We start from the raw sequence: 22370 nt of genomic DNA on the forward strand, positions 1-22370 counted from the left end.
TACAGAAGAGTTGAGGAAAAGTAATTATGAGGGAGTAAAAGAAATGAAAGGGTAGGTGTTCAAAACACTAAGAATGAACACCAGAATTAGACTACAGAAGAGGAGAATGAACTGGTTTATAAAATGTTCAGTGAACGTGTGTGTCTGTGTATGTGTACGCAGAAGGCATAGTGAGAATGATTAGGGGATGGTTAATGGCAAAAATGAGAACAGGAAGAAGATGGAACAGACTGATATCAGGATTTTCAAAATTATAGGGGATCTTAGGAGAAAACGTGAATGTGGAGAAAAGAGGAATATAATGTGCCTTCTGACTCTGAGGAACAGAGGTATCTGAGAATTAATAGCCTTTAGAGAGAGGTATAGGTATATCAATATCCCTAAGGGCTAATCAGAATTCAATTAAAGCAAAGAGGGAGAAACATATTCTGAATAATGCCTAAGATACATGAGAGTTTCTTTGATCCTTCACGTAGTCAATGTGCAAACAACATCTATTGAATTCTTTGTTTTGATAGTAAGGTGAGAATAGAAGACTAAGTTTTGACCCTTCAATAATTAGAGCCAGTTTGGCTTTATGACTGGTTGGATATAGAGAAACCTGAATATATCTAGCAAGATCAAATTTTGAGGGAGGAGATTGATGATGTTCACAAAATACAGAACAGGTGCAGGGAATAGATTTAGGAAAATATGTATGGTTGGAGCACATTGTGCTTGAGAACAAAAAGAAATAATTATATGGCTTAGGGGAATATTTTCTTATGTATCAAAACATGTATCTGTGTATGTATACATATACTCTTTTAAGTATGTTTAATATTTTTATATATTATATATTATAATAAGATATCATATTATTGCCCCCTCAATGTATTCTGAATTTACCACATCTTGCTGTTTTTTTCAGAATACATATTTTTAATTCAAGAAGAGTGTCGTTGTAATGCATATTTTTATTGAGAGATTTGGCCATGTTCATCTTATTTCTATTTCTCTAGTGTGTAAGTTCTTAGTTTAGATTTTATAGACTTCTAGGTGTTCCATGAGGTTGGGTCCCCAAACCCCTTAAAAATGCATGCAAATGTTTACATGCATATTCATTTTTAATTTTGGGGTAGTGAAGCCTTACTTTTTTCTGATATTCAAATGTTTATGATATTAAAACAGTGAACATTCACTGCATTAGAGGGTAAAAGTATTGCATAGGATTAGAATTATCATATAGAAAAGTGAAGATAATGGGGGAGAATGGAAGTAATGGTCATCAATTGCATACTAGATATTTTTAATAATTTGCATAAAGCTCTTTATTATGTTGCCTGGCTCAGGGGTACACATGAAATAAATTCTAATTATTATGTAAACGTACTAACTTATTTAATTATAATAACCAGTGAGATACATACGTTTATTCCAATTATAAAGAGAAGAAAACTAAGTCTCATAGGTTGACTACTTTAAATTACTATCTTGAGGTAGTAATTTCTCTCACTTTAGAAAATGAGAGAGCTAGAACTCTGTCCCAAGAATTTAATAGCAAAATCCTTTTTGTACTATTACATTAATGCAAATCACTTAAGGTCTCAAAATTTATAATTTTGATGAAACATACACAGTAGCAGAGAAAAGCTGTTTGTATGATCTGAAATAACATCAGCCTCATATAAGGAGGGATATGGTAATCAAACTATAAAAACCAATTTTATTCTCTACATTTATTGATAGTTTATTCTTTTTTCTTATTTACATTCTCCTTATCTCTTCCCCATCTTGTCTCCATATATATAACAGACCAAGCAAATTACCTTTAATATAAGTATAGTAAATAAGACAAAACATATTGAGTCAGAACACTGAAGAAATGGTAAAATTAACAGCAGCAAAAGGCTAAGAACATAATCTCCTTATTTGGCAGTTGACGAAAGACAACTACAAAGGAATGTGCAAAAATAGTCATCATCAGTAGTGTCATTTCCTAATATTTATGAAGGCCATATATAAAACCTAATATTTATTAAGGCCATATATAAGATCCCATCAGTCTTGAGAATTAAGGACTCAGGAACAAGCGGTACTTGAAGTCTGATTCTTCTTAGAGTCAGATTGTATATTCTTATAATATAAATGATAAAACTGCATTTAGTAGAGTCTCTTGGGAAATTTAGTGATAGCAATATTCCTACCCTTTAAAGAAAAAAATTTAGTTGTGTTAGATAAAGGAATAAAATCTTACCTTGAGGTTATAGAAACTTTTAATCATTTCAGTTTTCTTCTACTGTATTATAATGTTTAGTTTATTAACCAGATTTATATTCTTATTTATTTTTTAAAATGCGGTTTTATTGAGGTATATTCACACATTATAGAAACCATCTGAAGTATACAAACACTTGTTCAAAGTATATCACTTAATTGTGCATACATCTCCATGAACAATTTTAGAACATTTTCATTACTCCAGAAAAGAAATAAAAATGGTAAGAAAACTCTAATCCTCCCGTACTTCTTATCCCTCCTATTATTGACCCATAGTATTGTGTGGTACATTTGTTACTATTGATGAAAGAGTATTAAAATATTACTGTTAACTGTTCATAGTTTGCAATAGGTACATTTTCCCCCCATATACCCCTCTATTATTAACACCTTGTGATAGTGTCGTACATTTGCTCTAGTTCATGAAATAACTTTTTTATATTTGTACAGTCAATCAGGGACATTGTCCCCCACAAGAATTGGAATAGTTATTCTTACTTATTTTTGAGAGTATGAAATTAATACAATGCTTTCCACATCTAGTCTCTTGGAATGCACAATTTGTTTATATGGATTCAAAATAGAATAATCCTAATTATCACCCATACTGATACATCATCATAATTAAAAATGTTGGAAGATTGTGTATATAGTCTTCTGCCTGTACCTTTAAAAGTGGAACAGATCAACTTGCCTCCTAATACAAATTTAATCTCAAACAAAATCCCAAGACATATGTCTCAGAAAGAAGTCTATATTTGACTTCCACAGTTTAAAAAGACATTGATAAATTGAAAAGGAGCTGAGTAAAACCTCAAAACTGATTAAGTTTTATTTTTAGACCTAGTTCCTTTAGACTAGGATCAAGATGTTACTTAACAGATCAAGTCAAAGAATGAGTTTTCACAGGGAGTCAATTGATTTTTATTTCCTCTAAGGACTTATGGAACATGGAGTATGACACACAAGGACTAGACTAGAAATAAAAGAGAATTTTCTAAAATGTCAGAGTTATTAAATATCAAAATGAATGCTGGTTGTGTATATTAATCTCCTTTGGAGATGCTATGGTTTGCTGTTATCTGTCATCTATTTACAATAATAAATGTTGTCTGCCAAAAGGAGTGCAGGATTCAAGATTGTGATATGATAGTATATGCTATATTTCAGGATTCTTCATGCATCATAGCTTTTTTGTTGTTAATAAAGTAGTTCAATATTTATTTTTATTAGGATGAGATTAAATGGATTCATATATTCCTTCTGCCACAAAATACTGTTTTCTTTATTCTAGGAAGAGTTTAAAAAAATTTTAATATAGGAAAAAAAAAAGAAATAGTTTCCTCTACAGAGTTCAAAATTTGCATGCATGCTATTGTGGTAACCTATAAATTAGAGTGTTAGCTCTTGAGTAGGGACTGTTTACAGTTGTGGTTAAAAAAAATGGCATATAAATGAATCCTAAATTGCTTAACATTTTCTACAGTTTATATGTAAGTGTTTTAGTGATGTTCTTTATATAAATCCTCAGAGAAAATCAAAGATTAACCTCCACAACTATTTTCTGATTGTTTCCATGGAAAATAGCAGATTGCATAGTGCAGCTTTTCAATAATTTGCCTGCAGCTATATTCAACATGATCCCCGACATTTCCTTGCACTGGCCATATAAGTAATTACTGTTGTTCTTATAAACAAACCTGCAACACTCACAGAGACTGAAATCAGGAAATGAAGTTAAAATCTTTTGAAATCTGAGGAATAGTTTCCCAATGAAATACAGAAGCAAGGAAATAAGTTGATCTGGCTCCTTATAAAATTGACAGGACTGATTAATAAATAAATAAAATTGCTCTTCAATTCAATTTCAAATGGCCTCTGAAAGTTTAGATTATTAATAGCTATACAACTGAAATATTACAAATCCCTTGTAGCAAGGGCATATGCACAAAACCTTTAACCCAACAATATTGCAGCAATAAGCATCATTGAAAATGGTGCTGTGAGGTTTTATGGAGAGAGTATGACTTCAATATTAAAAAGGAATTTGAAAACAAGGATCTTTCAACAGCAATAATATTTTTAAACTTCAAAATACATGTACAATTCTAAATAAAGTGGTGAACTAATATGGACTGCTCATGCCCTCACTCCAAATTCACCCTAAAGATATTCCAGGAACAAGAGAGGTTCATGAATCCAATAATCTAATAGAAAAACTTGGAAGATAGAGATTTGGGTTCAGGTGTGGGAAGAAGATGTCAAGTAGATTAGAAGAGACTTGGGTATCACAGATAGAGTGTATTTTCTAGTTATGCTGTTTTCTTTTCTCACAGTGCCCTGGTTGGATTATGAATATCTCTGGTGGCACCTCAGGGCAGGAAACCAACATCACAGATCACTCTCAGATCAGTACCAGCAATTGAAGAGGGACACATTAGAGCTTGTCTTAGATTCCCACAGCTGCTGTAGCCAAGTACCACAAATGGGGTAAATTAAAATAATAGATTTCTATTGTTTCACAGTTTGGGGGGGCTAAAGAGTCTGAATCAAGGTGTCAGCGGGGCCGAGCTTCCTCTGAAATCTGTAAGATTCTGGCGGTGGCTAGTCAGCATTCCGTGGCGTTCCTTGGCTGTGGCATAACAAGTTCTGCCTCCAATCATGGCTGTCATTGCTCCCTCTGTCTCTGTGTCCAATTCTCCCCTTATTAGAAGGACACTAGTCATGTTGAATTAGGGCCCATCCTAACTCAGTTTGGCATCATCTTAACTAATAACATGTCCAAAGATCCTATTTGCAAATAGGATCATGTTCATAGTACTGGGTGAATAAAACTTGGACATATCTTTTTTGGGGGACACGATTCAATCCATTAAATTGCCTAAAAGTCCCACCTGAACAACTCCTATCATCCCAACATTGAATACCCTATGATCCAAATTCTAGGAAGTATCCTCTGAGGAAAAATCTATGCCTTGTACACCTTCCTAGGAGCTTCTTTATGTCACATCCACCTAGTGGTTAATGGAGATTAAAAAACAAAACAAAACAAAAACAAAAAAACAGAGTGATTGAGCCCAAACTACAAATGTAAAGAACCTCTACTCTGCATTTTATTGCTATCCCTCTTCCTGACACTCATTTGGAGCTTAAGCTATGGCCTGGTTTTCACTTCTCTTCCTAAATATGCTTTATTAGCCAAGTCCCAAAGATAGTTCAACTCCCAGGAAAACATAATGAGATATTAGAAGACTATAAACACTACATATCCTATATCAGAGAAAGCAAAGTAAATAGACCAAAGAGAATAAGAATTTTAACTAAGTACAATAAAATGGATTAAAGGGAGATACTGGAAATGTAAAGCAGAAACAAGCAAAATAAAGAAGAACCAATTTTCTCCCTCCATTGGTGTATGCAAAACAATCAGATCTGAAATAAAAAGCCCAGTGAGTGGGCTAAATCGTGGCTTGGCGAACTTTATCTGTAAAGGGCCAGGTAGTAAATATTTGCTGCTTAGTGAGCCAGACGGTCAACTCACGACTATTAAACTCTACTATTATAGTGGGAAAGCAGCCACAGGCAATATATAAACAAATGGATGTGGCTATGTTCTAATAAAACTTTATAGAAACTGAAGTCTGAATTTCATATAATTTTCATGTCATTAAAGATTATTCTTTTCTTGATTTTTTTCAGCCATTAAAAAATGTTCTTTATAGCTTGTGTGCTATACAAAAAAACAGGCAGCATGCAGGATTCGGTCAGTAGGATGTAGTTTTTTGACCCCTGAGTTAACTAATCCAATCTAATGACAGACCAGATTCAGCCAAAAAGAAGACCAAGCAACAGATTAGGTATAGCCAAAAAGTAGAAAATCAGGTCTAGGAAGATTTCCAAAGACATCAGGAATGGTTGAAGAGGAGGAAAGAATGAGAATAAGTTGAGATATGGAGTAAAAATTATGTGACTTAGCCACCTAATTATATGTTTAATTATATACCAAAAATCAAACATTATTTGTAGGTATAGAAAATTAAGGTGACTTTTTTGTTCTTTTCTATTTTTCTAAAATTCCCATAATGAACATATTTTACTTCTATTATTAGGAAAACATTTTAAACCTGAATAGAGAAAAAACTAAAGTCTAAATTATTTAATATTTATCTTTCCCTTTTTTTTCCTAGTACATATCAAGGTAAACATCAGCATTTATGACAGGGTTAAAGAGGGAAGTGGAACACAGAATTTCAGAATACTATATCTCAAAATTAGCCATGGTCACAAATTGTTCATAAAATATAGTACTTAGCTGTCACATGTTTTAAAAGGATAAAGCATACCCACTTCTTTTTACTTTATTTTATCTCTAAAAGTAAAATCTATGTAATAATCCATCAGGTCCTTGATTTGCATTTGCAAAAATTAATTGGGTTGCTGTGGTTTGATGATCAGAGCTAAAATGATAATATATTGTGTTACTGCTTAGTTGGTTAGTTGACAGGATAAGCCGTCCTTCAGATTAAAAAATCTGAATACTGCAAATTTCTATATAAAGGGATTCAATTCCATTGGTAGGCCTAAGTGCGATCTCTTCAATATTATGGCCTTCCCTATTAAACACTGACAGATGCTAAAGAATTAGCTCCAAATATTAACACTGGTACTATTCCCTCCTGCCATGCCAGATAAACGCACTTTCCTCTTGTGAATTTCCCAAATGCAAATGATACTACCACAACAAACATCTGTCACTAAAAAAAAAAAAAAAAAAGTATTATTTCTTACTAGATAGATACTTTAACCAATGAATACCATAGACATTAGAAAAGATGATCCCATTTTGAAATGGCTAATGAGATTGGGATCGTCTTACTTTGCACCACCCTCTTCTTGCCATTCCAGCTACCTAGTTGGTGGTGGTATATAACCATCTCTGACTGGAGTTGGGAAACTCAAGGCCCATGCTCTGATGGTGAAATGACATATGTGCATATAATCCCTAATCCCAGTGAATAAATTTTTGGTTTCACTTTGAGGCAGTTCTAGAGTATTTATGAAGGATCTCAGGCAACACTGGTTTTTACATGGCTGTGTCATTAGGCAGCATGGGATATAGGTGGAGTGATGGGTTCTGTTTATGCTTCACCCTGGTTCCATCTACTTCTCTAGCTTGCTAGCTGGAGAGGACCTAGCAACCACTTTTTCTGGTCCACAATTATGAAGCCAAATCTCCACTGCTATTGCTCTAACTTTTGAACAAGGGATCTTGAAACCCCATGCTTGGCACTGGCTGACAAAAGATCACCATGACTGTGGTTTTTACTGACCTGTTTGCACAGGAGCTCTGGCTTCCTTAATAGCTGCTTTGAGACCTAGTAGCACAATTGCCTAAAGAGAGCTAGTGGCACACCCCAGAAGTGTGTGGGATTTAAAGCCTCATGGCATAGCCGTTGATGAATATGGAATAGGGAACCAGATTATTCTTTTCCCTGGATGGGCAATTGTCCTCAGATGCCCTTGTTCATAAGGCCTCTCTGACAATGTGTGTCAGTGGCCATGGTGCTTATGCTTACACTTCTCATCATGTAAGCACTCCTTTCTTCCCTGCCTCCCTGCTTTCTTCTTTCCTTTCTGTTACTCTGCTCGCCTGGGATTTCACTCCTCAATAATGCATTAACACATAAGGTTTTCCTCAGGCTCTGATTTCTAGGGACTTCAAGCTAAGATACATAATTAAGATAAATTATATACCTGGAACAGAAGTGGAACCATATCTTCCTATTATTTTATTTTGCAGAGATATTTCCCCATTAAATAATTAGGCATTTCCCTAGAACATCAGTTTATGCAGGGAGAACCATGATATTCTAGGAGTTTATAAAGGAAATTGCCATGCTTTTATGGGCTGAGCATTTAAAACTGTATTATGGATTATGAAAGATATTTCTCAGGGACTTTGTGCATATTTTAAGTACCTCACGAACACAAAGTCCCTTGAGAAGGTAGACCATAGCAGGACACCAACATCTATTGGAGTGCTACTACCATTAGTAACCCAAAGATCTGGCATAGTTTAAGAAGGAGACTCAGCTTTATACCAGGAAGATTATGCCAACGGATGTCTAACTCATTGGCAGAATACTTTCTACTTGGAATATAGCAAACTAGAGAATACAGAGAACCTCTGAGAGTCTGTTGTCGCAATTTATAATTTTCATTCTTTTTTAAGTTTTTCAACTCCACGTGACTTGCACAATTATAGGAGTAGTTGGTCAGGAGAATCTTATGCATACACTTTCTCACAGCCCTGCTTCTTTGTACATCTTTATGACTGAGGTCACTTGGATCACTGTAGTCTTACTTTGACTAAAATATTTGGGAGACTGAGTAGGAGGGAGCAAACCATGTTAGTATTCTTATGTATTGTTATGCTAATTGATGTGGTAATATGCTAAAAATATCAAAGTATTTGAGGGTAAATCAAGCTAGCAAATATTTTTATAATTTAGGTTGCTGATCCTTCCATCACATTCTCCCTTTTTGCTTTCCAAATACTATGCTGGAGGTGCTGTTTTCCTCCCACCAACATAACAGCAATTTAGTGACTTTCAATTCATGTAATTTAATAAATCATTTATTTTTTGATTATAATTGGAAGACTCTACCCTCCAGTCAAATTGAAAAGACAGATTTATAAACAAATAATGCTGAGTGTTGTAGGCATTAAGAGCATTATGGGCCTGGAGTTAGCGAATTGAGGAAGTGACAATGTCTGAGCGAAGTTGCAAAATGTCATTTGAGTTGGCACCTGAAGTTCACCAGGTAAACAAGAGATGAAAGGAATTCCATGAAAAGGGAATATGTTTGCAAAAGTTGGAAATTATGAAATATCATAACCCAAACAGCAATCTTTTTGCAGTTGAGTATTGTTGAACTTTAAGAGAGTAAAAGTGGGGAATGATAAAAGACAGTACTGGGGAGTTAGGCAGATATCATGTGGAAAAGTATGTTGTGTCATTTTGGGAATTTGGGACTTGATTCTACACCCAAGAGGAAACCAGAAATGGGTTAAACATAGGGTGTGTGGTGGAATAGAATGACATGATAAATTTGATCTTTTAGAATAACAACCTTGGAGATAGTAGAAATGATATTAGAAGGAGAAGAAAGTATAATGGGGAAACGGGAGTGTTTTAGATAGCCCAAATGAGAGGTGAGCTGAACTAAGTCAGTGGATATAGAAAAGATATGGAGGGGGCAAAGATTCCAAATATAGAAAAGAGGTAAAATTATTATGACTTAGTAAAAATGTGTTCTTGACCCCCAGGGGCATAAGTCTCCCTGGCAACATGGGACACAACTCCCAGGGATGAGCCCGGCCCTGGCATCACGGAATTGAGAAACCCTTCTTGACAAAAAGGAGGAAAAGAAATGAAACAAAATAAAGTTTCAGTAGCTAAGAGACTTCAAGTGGAGTTGAGAGGTCATTCTGGAGGTTATTTTCATGCGTTATATTGATATTCCTTTTCAGTTTCTAGTGTATTAGAATAGCTAGAAGGAAATACCTGAATCTGTTGAACTGTAATCCAGTAGACTTGATTCTTAATGATGATTGTATAACTATGTAGCTTTTACCATGTGACCGTGTGATTGTGAAAACCTATAGCTGACAATCCCTTTATCCAGTGTATGGGCAGATGAGTAATAAAATAAGAACAAAAAATATATAAATAATGGGGTGGGGGGGATAAGGGATATGGGATATTTTGGGTGTTCTTTTTATTTTTAATTTTTTATTTATTTTGGAGTAATGAAAATGTTCTAAAATGGATTGTTATAATAAATGCACAACTATATGATGATACTGTGAGCCACTGATTATATACTTTGGATGGACTATATGGTGTGTGAATAGATCTCAATAAAATTGCATTTTAAAAAATGTGATCTTGAATTCATTAGAGAGAACTAATTCAAGAATCACTTACATGTTTCTTTCCAATAACACATGGCGCAAGGTCTAAATTAATAATCATTTCAATAATTAAAAAAAAAACAGTTATTGAATACCTGCTATATTCCAATCACTGTGATAAGTACTGGGAATGCAATGATGAATGCTACAAGATCCCTAAGAAGCTGTGACAAGATGATTAAATAAAAATGTTATAACCAGAGTTTCAAATGAGGCCCCAAGAAAATACATGACACTTTTCAAAGCAAGATATACTACTACCATGCAGGACTTGCAAAGGAAGCACCTGAAAATAATTTGTGCTACTTCTAATGTCCACCCAACCTGAGGATATACAGATGCAGGATTTTGCATATTAGAACAGAATTTTTAAAGAAAGCTTTTCATGTATGTGTGGCTTGCCATCCCCTGAGGGAGGAAGGTGTCCACTTCTAGGACAGGGAAAAATGCTTCAGTATTTCCAGTTGGAGGATGTGATATGTGTCTTCTAGAATTTGGGAGACATAGTGGACCAGGTTATGACTCAGGTCTGAGATTTTTAAAAGTGAGGGATTGGTGCATTGGGATGGGTCCTTCTCCCCAGTTATTGGCAGGCAAAGTATGCTTTAGTGTTTCCCCTGAGCCAGATGTGTCATATGTGAGGGAAAGCTGGTTTGGAGGCTCTGATCCACATAGACTGTCGGTTGGGGTAAAGTATCCTTTACAGGGGTAGACCTCCGGATACTCAGTGGTAAGAAAGCAGCAGTTAAACTACCAGCTAGAGGAGAAGCATTTTATTTTATAAATTATCCTGAAGGGAGGGATCCCCAACAGTTGGGGGGTTCTCAAATAACTCAAGGAAATAAGTGTTTCAGGAAATATAAAAGAGAGTTGCCTTTGAACACTCTCATGGCCAGAGAGGGATGATTCCATCCCAGGGTATTCCGTTTCCTTTTATCTCAACCCCTACCCTTCACACTCTCTAACCCTGAGGAGAAGAAGTGGAAGTGCTAAGTGGACAAATAGAGAAAGCTAGAATGATCCTTCTCTAAGTATGAAGGCAGCCATTGTCAGCAGACCCCAGCTGAGGGAGAAGAGGTGAGGTTTGAAACTTTTGAATAGTACACTGGATTAAATATATTAATTATTATAAAGAGGAGTTTTTTATTTTCTAAGAGTATCCAGAAAGCACCTTGGACTTTGATTAAATTTTATCCAAAGAGGTAAAAGAAGCTGTCTTACTGAGTTGGGTTAGAATAGGCAATGGAGGAAAACCAAGGTGAGATCTAATTTCACCCCATGGGTTCACGCTGGTTCTCATAATAGAAAGTTTGCATTTTAGAAATGCCTTGAATTTTGGCAATGGTTAATTAACTGAAATTTGACTAAGATTCAAGAGACCTAGGTTCTAGCTCAGAACTGTGTAACTTTGGGCATACCGAATCAGTACACTATGTTGTCTGTCTTCTTGTATGTACCTAAAGGAGTTGAACTAGCTTATTTGTGTGATGTCTCATACTAAGCTCTGAAGTTCTGAATTTCAAATGAATAATATTTCTCTGGTCTATTTCACGTATTTCAAAGATGCTACCAGCTGGGCAAATTTAAGATAGAGATATGAGTCTTCCAAAAGCCTAAGGGAAATTTGAGTTTGGAATCCCGCTTTTAACACAATGCTGAGTATCATCATTATTATATTATTATGAGCACTGCATTGCTGCTTTTATTATAGTGTGTGTCCTATTTGAATGCCTGAGAAGAATGAACACAGAAGTATGAAGAGTGAATTGTTTGTGGAAAAATTTCATAAAGAAGTTAAGTTTGAAGTTGTTGAAATAAATGTTTAGAAAGCCTACATATAAATGTCACTTAAAATAAAACGATTTAAAATACATGTAGAAAGAGATTTTCTATATAATAATATGGTCAGGAAACTAAGAGAAGCCTATATTAAATCTTGATGTCACTAGAAAAAACAAATGATAGAGAAGTAGTGTAAAGAAGTTTTCAGGATTTTTTTTTTTTTACTTAAACTTGTGCTCTAAAACCAAGCTCTACTTTGTTTCATCAAATGTTTCTAGTTTTGAGTCCATCGAAGGTTGAAACCAATGGCTTCTGCATAACTGATTAAGATGAAATATTTATGTAAATCAACTGCCTTCTTCATTTGTGGAGAATTAATAATAAACTTTAAAAATGCTGAAAGATAGGAGTTGGATTCATTTGAAATTTCCAGGGAGGTCTTCAATTGAGGTCAGAATGTGTCTTCTATTATTTCCAATGCTTTATTTTTTTTTTCTGTCAAAATTTAGAGTAAGATTTACTTTACTGCAATTTAAAACATAGTTTAAAAAATTGTGTGCTTAAAACTCTAAATAAATATCTGCAAATGAAACCTCAAGAAAAATTCAAATATTAAAATATTAGAATACACTTAGGAGGGGATTTAATAAAAGAAAGATACCCTGAATATTTTCCCCTGGAGCCTGTTTCTGACAAATAGGATCCGGCGGGAAGAAGGCCATCTGTCTGAGCATTTGCTTCTTAGAAATTTGCAGGTATGTTTGTGAAAAATAATCCCATCTTTTCTTATAAAACAACAAAAACAATTTTAACATCTTTTAGATTCTTAAGACTTTTGTGTGGTAAAGTTGATATACCTTTTTGAGCTAAGATAAAATATTAAATAAAATATTTTGTTATACATCCTTTGAGAGGCTATTAAAATGCTCATTAGTTTTTATACTTGGTATTCAGATTGCATTTGATATTGTCTTTGTTTCTTTTCTTTAAGGATAAGTGCTGAAATATTTTACCCAACACAAAATGGTAGTAAGTTTTAATGTATGTTATCTCATATCTTTAGTTCTTCTTGTTTGATTCAAGATAGAATATGTGAAGATTTAAAATCTTTAAATATCAGGATTTGTGGTAGTGTTACTAAACATTTTGACTGATATTAAAAATCCAAATTTAAATGTCATTAGGAGGATTTGGAAAACTCACCAGGAGGTGCCCTGGGAAAATGAAAAGGCTTGAGTTGGCTGCCCACTTAAGGACTCTGTGTGGGAGGAATGCGGTACTTAAGAGGATGATCTCAGAAAGAGGACTTCTTCCTCAGTTCAAAACCTGAGGCATTTTGCTGGAATGTAAATGTATAAAATATTAAGTCATTTTCAAATTGCAGTATTATTTGCCATAATTGAAATATAAGTACTAAGCCAAGGACTATGCTACTAAGAATAATGCAGAAGAGGTTCTATTTTCAATTGTTATGTTAATTATTATTAATTTCTTTATAAATGTTTTTAAAATTAAAATAAAAGCCTTACTGAATTATTGTCATTGAGAAAAATCTTTTTGTTTTAAGGCTTAGATGATGAAAATGTTCTCCAAATCAATTTAGAAGATTTTATAGGACTCTTCAATTTAAACTTCATTTATCTCTAATTTGGCCTTTAATATACTGGAAATGAAATACAGAGGGAAAATACTTTGTTATTATACTCTTCATCTAAGAGTTACTCCATGAAATTTTTTAAACAAAAATTTCCACATATCTCCTTAGGTTATAAATCAAGATATGACTATTCATATGCAAAATTTGACTACTATAGCTTTTCCATCTGACAGAGGGAGTTAAAGCTGAGGTTGTAGGAAGCTGTCCACCAATATTATGGATGCATTATGAATATTTGCAATAACGTAAGAGTCTTTGCCTACCTTAGAAACAGTCAATAACTTAAAATTAAGATGAATATGATTTAATCTCCAAACAGGGCATGTTTAAGATTGAAAGGGAATGCTACAATGGTATGCTAGTCTTCCTAGGGGCTTGCAAGAGAAGATTGTGTGTATCTTCTTCCAATGCCAAGTTCAATGGTGTCATGTTGGCAGCTTGAAATCAGCCATCATAGGATCATTTACACCACAGAAGTTGTTAAATGCTACAAATAAAGGCTTTTTTTTTTTTTTTTTTTAAATTCCTGGAGGGATTGTTATTAGAACTTTACCAGAACACCACTGGTTATGCAGGACAATAGCACAAATGGGGGCTGTCTCAGGCACACTGTGACATATGGTCATCCTACTTAAAATGGAATTTATATAACTCAGCTATTGAAATTTTATGTAAGGCCTTGTAAGTGAATGAAAGCAAGCAATGCATGAAAAATTTTCCATTGGCCTATGGGGATTATGTCCAAACCAAACTTTGGAAAATTGAAAATGGAAAGGTTTAATTTTGGCTTCCCAAAGTCAAATTGATTTATAAAAGAGAGATATAGAGGCGGGGCAAGATGGCGGACTGGTGAGCTGTATGTTTTAGTTACTCCTCCAGGAAAGTAGGCAGAAAGCCAGGAACTGCGTGGACTGGACACCACAGAGCAATCTGACTTTGGGCATACTTCATACAACACTCATGAAAACGTCGAACTGCTGAGATCAGCGAAATCTAAGCCCAATACAGAAAGCTTCAAAGACTTACAATTTGGGCAGGTCGACTCAAGTGCAGAACTAAGAGAGCTCTGAGACAAAAGGCAATAATCCAGTGGCTGAGAAAATTCACTAAACACCACAACTTCCCAAGAAAAGGGGGGTGTCCGCTCACAGCCATCATCCTGGTGGACAGGAAACACTCCTGCCCGTCGCCAGCCCCATAGCCCAGAGCTGCCCCAGACAACCCAGTGTGACGGAAGTGCTTCAAATAACAGGCACACACCACAAAACTGGGTGTGGACATTAGCCTTCCCTGCAACCTCAGCTGATTGTCCCAGAGTTGGGAAGGTGGAGCAGTGTGAATTAACAAAGCCCCATTAAGCCATCATTTCAGCAGACTGGGAGCCTCCCTACACAGCCCAGCAGCCCAGAACTGCCCTGGGGGGACGGCACTCACCTGTGACATAGCACAGTCATCCCTCAACAGAGGACCTGGGGTGCACAGCCTGGAAGAGGGGCCCACTTGCAAGTCTCAGGAGCCATATGCCAATACCAAGGACTTCTGGGTCATTGGCAGAGACAAACTGTGGCAGGACTGAACTGAAGGATTAGACTATTGCAGCAGCTTTAAAACTCTAGGATCACCAGGGAGATCTGATTGTTAGGGCCACCCCCCCTCCCTGACTGCCCAGAAACACGCCCCATATACAGGGCAGGCAACACCAACTACACATGCAAGCTTGGTACACCAATTGGACCCCACAAGACTCACTCCCCCACTCACCAAAAAGGCTAAGCAGGGGAGAACTGGCTTGTGGAGAACAGGTGGCTCATGGACGCCACCTGCTGGTTAGTTAGCGAAAGTGTACTGCACCAAGCTGTAGATCTGATAAATTAGAGATAAGGACTTCAATTGGTCTACAAATCCTAAAAGAACCCTATCAAGTTCAGCAAATGCCACGAGGCCAAAAACAACAGAAAATTATAAAGCATATGAAAAAACCAGACGATATGAATAACCCAAGCCCAAGCACCCAAATCAAAAGCTCCGAAGAGACACAGCACCTAGAGCAGCTACTCAAAGAACTAAAGATGAACAATGAGACCATAGTATGGGAGACAAAGGAAATCAAGAAGACCCTAGAAGAGCATAAAGAAGACATTGCAAGACTAAATAAAAAAATGGATGATCTTATGGAAATTAAAGAAACTGTTGACCAAATTAAAAAGATTCTGGACACTCATAGTACAAGACTAGAGGAAGTTGAACAACGAATCAGTGACCTGAAAGATGACAGAATGGAAAATGAAAGCATAAAAGAAAGAATCGGGAAAAAAATTGAAAAAATCGAAATGGACCTCAGGGATACGATAGATATTATGAAACGTCTGAATATAAGACTCATTGGTGTCCCAGAAGGGGAAGAAAGGGGTAAAGGTCTAGGAAGAGTATTCAAAGAAATTGTTGGGGAAAACTTCCCAAATCTTCTAAACAACATAAATACACAAATCATAAATGCTCAGCGAACTCCAAATAGAATAAATCCAAATAAACCCACTCCGAGACATATACTGATCACACTGTCAAACACAGAAGAGAAGGAGCAAGTTCTGAAAGCAGCAAGAGAAAAGCAATTCACCACATACAAAGGAAACAGCATAAGACTAAGTAGTGACTACTCAGCAGCCACCATGGAGGCAAGAAGGCAGTGGCACGATATATTTAAAATTCTGAGTGAGAAAAATTTCCAGCCAAGAATACTTTATCCAGCAAAGCTCTCCTTCAAATTTGAGGGAGAGCTTAAATTTTTCACAGACAAACAAATGCTGAGAGAATTTGCTAACAAGAGACCTGCCCTACTGGAGATACTCAAGGGAGCCCTACAGACAGAGAAACAAAGAAAGGACAGAGAGACTTGGAGAAAGGTTCAGTACTAAAGAGATTCGGTATCAGTACAATAAAGGATATTAATAGAGAGAGGGAAAAATATGACAAACATAAACCAAAGGATAAGATGGCTGATTCACGAAATGCCTTCACGGTTATAACGTTGAATGTAAATGGATTAAACTCCCCAATTAAAAGATATAGATTCACAGAATGGATCAAAAAAAAATGAACCATCAATATGTTGCATACAAGAGACTCATCTTAGACACAGGGACACAAAGAAACTGAAAGTGAAAGGATGGAAAAAAATATTTCATGCAAGCTACAGCCAAAAGAAAGCAGGTGTAGCAATATTAATCTCAGATAAAATAGACTTCAAATGCAGGGATGTTCTGAGAGACAAAGAAGGCCACTACATACTAATAAAAGGGGCAATTCAGCAAGAAGAAATAACAATCGTAAATGTCTATGCACCCAATCAAGGTGCCACAAAATACATGAGAGAAACACTGGAAAAATTAAAGGAAGAAATTGATGTTTCCACAATAATTGTGGGAGACTTCAACACATCACTCTCTCCTATAGATAGATCAACCAGACAGAAGACCAATAAGGAAATTGAAAATCTAAACAATCTGATAAATGAATTAGATTTAACAGACATATACAGGACATTACATCCCAAATCACCAGGATACACATACTTTTCTAGTGCTCACGGAACTTTCTCCAGAATAGATCATATGCTGGGACATAAAACAAGCCTCAATAAATTTAAAAAGTTTGAAATTATTCAAAGCACATTCTCTGACCACAATGGAATACAATTAGAAGTCAATAACCATCAGAGACTTAGAAAATTCACAAATACCAGGAGGTTAAACAACACACTCCTAAACAATCAGTGGGTTAAAGAAGAAATAGCAAGAGAAATAGCTAAATATATAGAGACGAATGAAAATGAGAACACAACATACCAAAACCTATGGGATGCAGCAAAAGCAGTGCTAAGGGGGAAATTTATAGCACTAAACGCATATATTAAAAAGGAAGAAAGAGCCAAAATCAAAGAACTAATGGATCAACTGAAGAAGCTAGAAAATGAACAGCAAACCAATCCTAAACCAAGTAGAAGAAAAGAAATAACAAGGATTAAAGCAGAAATAAATGACATAGAGAACAAAAAAACAATAGAGAGGATAAATATCACCAGAAGTTGGTTCTTTGAGAAGATCAACAAGACTGACAAGCCCCTAGCTAGACTGACAAAATCAAAAAGAGAGAAGACCCATATAAACAAAATAATGAATGAAAAAGGTGACATAACTGCAGATCCTGAAGAAATTAAAAAAATTATAAGAGGATATTATGAACAACTGTATGGCAACAAACTGGATAATGTAGAGGAAATGGACAATTTCCTGGAAACATATGAATAACCTAGACTGACCAGAGAAGAAATAGAAGACCTCAACCAACCCATCACAAGCAAAGAGATCCAATCAGTCATCAAAAATCTTCCCACAAATAAATGCCCAGGGCCAGATGGCTTCACAGGGGAATTCTACCAAACTTTCCAGAAAGAACTGACACCAATCTTACTCAAACTCTTTCAAAACATTGAAGAAAATGGAACACTACCTAACTCATTTTATGAAGCTAACATCAATCTAATACCAAAACCAGGCAAAGATGTTACAAAAAAGGAAAACTACTGGCCAATCTCCCTAATGAATATAGATGCAAAAATCCTCAACAAAATACTTGCAAATCGAATCCAAAGACACATTAAAAAAATCATACACCATGACCAAGTGGGGTTCATTCCAGGCATGCAAGGATGGTTCAACATAAGAAAATCAATCAATGTATTACAACACATTAACAAGTCAAAAGGGAAAAATCAATTGATCATCTCAATAGATGCTGAAAAAGCATTTGACAAAATCCAACATCCGTTTTTGATAAAAACACTTCAAAAGGTAGGAATTGAAGGAAACTTCCTCAACATGATAAAGAGCATATATGAAAAACCCACAGCCAGCATAGTACTCAATGGTGAGAGACTGAAAGCCTTCCCTCTAAGATCAGGAACAAAACAAGGATGCCCGCTGTCACCACTGTTATTCAACATTGTGCTGGAAGTGCTAGCCAGGGCAATCCGGCAAGACAAAGAAATAAAAGGCATTCAAATTGGAAAAGAAGAAGTAAAATGTCATTGTTTGCAGATGATATGATCTTATATCTAGAAAACCCTGAGAAATCGACGATACAGCTACTAGAGCTAATAAAGAAATTTAGCAAAGTAGCGGGATACAAGATTAATGCACATAAGTCAGTAATGTTTCTATATGCTAGAAATGAACAAACTGAAGAGACACTCAAGAAAAAGATACCATTTTCAATAGCAACTAAAAAAATCAAGTACCTAGGAATCAACTTTACCAAAGATGTAAAAGACCTATACAAAGAAAACTACATAACTCTAGTAAAAGAAACAGAAGGGGACCTTAAAAGATGGAAAAATATTCCATGTTCATGGATAGGAAGGCTAAATGTCATTAAGATGTCAATTCTACCCAAACTCATCTACAGATTCAATGCAATCCCAATCAAAATTCCAACAACCTACTTTGCAGACTTGGAAAAGCTAGTTATCAAATTTATTTGGAAAGGGAAGATGCCTCGAATTGCTAAAGACACTCTAAAAAAGAAAAACGAAGTGGGAGGACTTACACTCCCTGACTTTGAAGCTTATTATAAAGCCACAGTTGCCAAAACAGCATGGTACTGGCACAAAGATAGACATATAGATCAATGGAATCGAATTGAGAATTCAGAGATAGACCCTCAGATCTATGGCCGACTGATCTTTGATAAGGCCCCCAAAGTCACTGAACTGAGCCATAATGGTCTTTTCAACAAATGGGGCTGGGAGAGTTGAATATCCATATCCAAAAGAATGAAAGAGGACCCCTACCTCACCCCCTACACAAAAATTAACTCAAAATGGACCAAAGATCTCAATATAAAAGAAAGTACCATAAAACTCCTAGAAGATAATGTAGGAAAACATCTTCAAGACCTTGTATTAGGCGGCCACTTCCTAGACTTTACACCCAAAGCACAAGCAACAAAAGAGAAAATAGATAAATGGGAACTCCTCAAGCTTAGAAGTTTCTGCACCTCAAAGGAATTTCTCAAAAAGGTAAAGAGGCAGCCAACTCAATGGGAAAAAATTTTTGGAAACCATGTATCTGACAAAAGACTGATATCTTGCATATATAAAGAAATCCTACAACTCAATGACAGTAGTACACACAGCCCAATTATAAAATGGGCAAAAGATATGAAAAGACAGTTCTCTGAAGAGGAAATACAAATGGCCAAGAAACACATGAAAAAATGTTCAGCTTCACTAGCTATTAGAGAGATGCAAATTAAGACCACAATGAGATACCATCTAACACCGGTTAGAATGGCCACCATTGAGCAGGCAGGAGACTGCAAATGCTGGAGGGGATGTGGAGAAATTGGAACTCTTGTTCATTGTTGGTGGGACTGTATAATGGTTCAGCCACTCTGGAAGTCAGTCTGGCGGTTCCTTAGAAAATTAGATATAGAATTACCATTCGATCCAGCGATTGCACTTCTCGGTATATACCCGGAAGATCGGAAAGCAGTGACACGAACAGATATCTGCACGCCAATGTTCATAGCAGCATTATTCACAATTGCCAAGAGATGGAAACAACCCAAATGTCCTTCAACAGATGAGTGGATAAATAAAATGTGGTATATATACACGATGGAATACTACGCGGCAGTAAGAAGGAACAATCTCGTGAAACATATGACAACATGGATGAACCTTGAAGACATAATGCTGAGCGAAATAAGCCAGGCACAAAAAGAGAAATATTATATGCTACCACTGATGTGAACTTTGAAAAATGTAAAACAAATGGTTTATAATGTAGAAAGTAGGGGAACTAGTGGTAGAGAGCAATTAAGGAAGGGGGAACAATAGTCCAAGAAGAACAGATAAGCTATTTAACGTTCTGGGGATGCCCAGCAATGACTATGGTCTGTTAGTTTCTGATGGGTATAGTGGGAACAAGTTCACAGAAATGTTGCTGTATTATGTAACTTTCTTGGGGTAAAGTAGGAGCATGTTGGAAGTAAAGCAGTTATCTTAAAAAAAAAAATGCAGGAAGCCAATTAAATTTGAATTTTGGAAAAACAAAAAAAAAAAGAGAGATATAAAATAAATCTAGGGTGGAGGTATGTAGCAGCAGTTGTTTAGTTGTTTCTAGGCAGTAAGAATGCTTTAAATCAGATGTAAGTCGGTATCATTATTTCTGAGAGTTGAATTTCTAGGAGGAAACGATGAAGCAGAGTGCTTGCAAGAGCAACTCAGACTAATCTGTATGTTTCATCTTCAGCAGAAAACCCAGGCAGAATCTCACTGTACAGGCTGGACAAAAATATGAGGTTAGGGAAAAAGCTGTGGTGTAATAAGAATAAGAGTGTCAGGTTTGCTCCAACACTTAAAGCCAAATTGTAATCCCAGATTCCACAGGTGTAGTAGTATTTCTAAATATCTCCTGTTGTCAGAATGAGGCATCTTGCTCAAAACAGATTTTTTACTGACCTTGCTGGATATGAAAGTATCTATATGTTTCACAGATGAAATCTGTCAACTCCCATATATGATTTCTTATAAAACTATATTAGAAAGCCTGCATTCATATAATGGTTATTTTTCCCCCAATTTACAAGAGAAGGGAACGGCCTTCGCACAACCCAAATTATAGCTGATGCAATGTACAAGGATATCAAATTTCTCAGGCAGTAAGCAAGGGATAATTTGGAATACCGGTTTTGGGGAAGACTATTTAATTGATTAATCAAAACACTGTAAACGGAGTTTTTTCCTTCAATTACCCCTGGCTCAGAGAGTTAGGGCTGCGGCGGTGGTGGTGGTGGCAGCAGCAGCGGCACCAGCTGTGACGTGTCCAGTGTGAAACCCAAATATGATTGTTTATTCAGGTTACTTCTGATTGTCGACTCTGGGGTTGGAAAGCCTTGCCTCCTTCTTAGGTCTGCAGATGATGCATACACAGAAAGCTGCATCAGCACAATTGGTGCGGAATTCAAAATAACAACTATAGAGTTAGGTAGGAAAACAATCAAGCTTCAAATATGGCACACAGCAGGCCAAGAAAGATTTTAAACAATCATCTCCAGTCACTACAGAGGAGCACATGGCATCACAGTTGTGTATGATGTGACAGATCAGGAGTCCTTCAATAATATTAAACAGTGGCTGGAGAAAATAGATCATTATGTCAGTGAAACATCAACAAGTTGTTAGTAGGGAACAAATGTGATTTGACCAGTAAAAATAAAAAATGTCGTAGACAACGCAACAGCAAAGGAATTTGCTGATTCCCTTGGAATTGCATTTTTGGAAACCAGTGCTAAGAACGCAACAAATGTAGAACAGTCTTTCAGCTGATATTAAAAAGCAAATAGGCCCTGGAGCAACAGCTGGTGGTGCAGAGAAGTCCAATGTTAAAATTCAGAGCACTCAGTCAAGCAGTCAGGTGGAGGTTGATTCTAAAATTTGCCTCCACCCATTTCTCACAGCAATGAATTTGCAATCTGAACCCAAGTGAAAAAGCAAAATTGCCTGAATTGTACCAAATGCAGCTGCACTACAACAGATTCTTACTGTCTCCACAAAGGTCAGAAATTGTAAATGGTCAATACTGACTTTTTTTTTAATTCCCTTGACTCAAGACAGTTAACTTCATTTTCAGA

General features: G+C 36.0%; 1 protein-coding gene and 1 pseudogene across 1 annotated transcript in view; both read left to right on the forward strand.

Annotated features, from left to right (window-relative positions):
• The window catches only part of SGCZ (sarcoglycan zeta), a 1224523-nt gene that overhangs the window by 965729 nt on the left and 236424 nt on the right, over positions 1-22370 (forward strand). The gene's annotated exons all lie outside the window — the stretch shown is intronic.
• LOC119529110 lies at positions 9031-22164 on the forward strand (annotated as a pseudogene).

This window comes from Choloepus didactylus, chromosome 3 (genome assembly GCF_015220235.1).
Source record: "Choloepus didactylus isolate mChoDid1 chromosome 3, mChoDid1.pri, whole genome shotgun sequence".
NCBI classification, from domain to species: domain Eukaryota; kingdom Metazoa; phylum Chordata; class Mammalia; order Pilosa; family Megalonychidae; genus Choloepus; species Choloepus didactylus.